We start from the raw sequence: 1,990 nt of genomic DNA, 5'->3' as shown, positions 1-1,990 counted from the left end.
AGCCCGATATGGGGCTTGAACCCAAGAACAGTGAGATCATGACCTGAGCTGAAGTCAGATGCTCAACCGACGGAGCCACCCAGGCGCCCCTATATAGGAGATCCTCCCCCAGGCATCCCTGAAAAAGGTATTCTGAGAGAGAGAGAGGGAGACACAGAATCTAAAGCAGGCTCCAGGTTCTCAACTGTCAGCACAGAGCCCGACGTGGGGCTCAAACCCACAAACCGTGAGATCATGACCTGAGCCAAAGTTGGACGCCTAACCAACTGAGCCACCCAGACGCCTCTGAAATAGGTATTTTTAATCCCCATTTTGTAGATAAGGAAACAGGCTCAAAGCCCACATCTACTCCTGACTGTGAGGCTTTCCTACCAAACCCAACATTTCTGCCCACACATTTCTCTTCATCTCATTTCCCTTTGATGCTCTACCACCTTGAATTTCTTCTAGTTTCTTAAATTCTCCATGCTGTCTCTTGCCTTGAAGTTTTTACATGAAAGTTGTGACGTTGGCCGGAAGTGTACTTTCTCCCAATCCTTCATTGTACTGCCTCTACTTCAGATTTCTGGGGGCTTTCCCCAGCCCCTTTCTCCTCTGCTTCCCACCACTGCACTTGTAGGCACCCTTTTCAGAGGCTTCCTCAGCCCATTCAATCTCCACCCTCTTAACTGCTCACTCCCCAGAATCCCCCTTTTGCCAGTGAGCTTCAAGAGAGTGAAGTCTTGTTTGCCATCCCCAGCCCCTTGTACATCCCTGGCACATCCCTGGCACACAGGTGCTCAGTCACTGCTTATTGAACAGATCAATGTATCATGAAGCACAAAACTATCAAGCCAATCCTCTGGAAGGTCATGGACAGGTAGGGGAGACAGACACATGGGCCAGGAACTGAGAGGGGGCAGACTGGCAAGTTTTAGAATACAGGGAGAAGTGCTGTGGGGATAGATAAAAAAAGACATTTTTTTTTCTAAATGTTTATTTTGAGAGAGAAAGTGGGGGCAGAGGGAGAGAGTCCCAAGCAGGATCTGTGCTGTCAGTGCAAACTCGGACATGGGGCTTGATCCCAGGAACCATGAGATCATGACCCAAGCCAAAATCAAGAGTCATATGCTTAATCAACTGAGCCACCCAGGTGCCCCAGAGCATCCTGACTCTTGATTTCTGTTCAGGTCATGATCTCACAATTCATGAATTCAGGTCCCATGTTGGGCTTGGTGCTGGCAGTGCAAAGCCTGCTTGAGATTCTCTCTCTCTCTGCCTCTCCCTTGCTTGCTCTCACTCTCTAAAGTAAATAAGCTTAAAAAAAAAAAAAAGACATTCAACCAACTGAGCTACTCCAAGACAGACTTTTTTTAAGAAATGTAAAACTTCTAGAAAAGAGCAAAAAACAACAGAACAAGCACCCATATTTATGCCATCCAAGATTAACAAGAGTTAATATTTTCTAAATTGCTTCCAGTCATGTTTAAAAGAAAACATTTCAGATCACCAAAGTCCCAAAACTATCAGTCCCTGTTATATCCCCTCTCCACTCCCTAGAGACAGCCACTATCAGAAGGTTGGTATTTGTCTCTCAGTGCCCTACTTCCTCTTTGTCTCTGTCTCCATCAGCAACTTATATTTTTATATTGTTTATTTGTTTTGTTTTGTAGGCTCTACTCCCAATGTAGGGCTTGAACTCACACCCAAGATCAGTAGTCGCATGCTCTACCAACTGATCCAGCAATGCAACCCTATGTTGTTGTTTTTTAAGACACATTTATTTAACATCATGACCAAACTATTACATTTAGCAATCAACAGTATGGGTACAAAAAACCCCCACAAATCTGTATTAAGACCGTTTGTTGGAATGCTTCAACTTTATACAGAACAGAAACCACAATAACCTATTATGCAGTTAGTCACAAATACAGTTCACGTGTTTTTTGCCCATACTCATGAATATTGTCTAAAACTTGCCTTCTTTGTAGCAGCTAGGATCTGCTGC

This window comes from Suricata suricatta, chromosome 14, assembly GCF_006229205.1.
Source record: "Suricata suricatta isolate VVHF042 chromosome 14, meerkat_22Aug2017_6uvM2_HiC, whole genome shotgun sequence".
NCBI lineage: Eukaryota > Metazoa > Chordata > Mammalia > Carnivora > Herpestidae > Suricata > Suricata suricatta.
Note: the sequence above shows the minus strand (reverse complement) of the source record.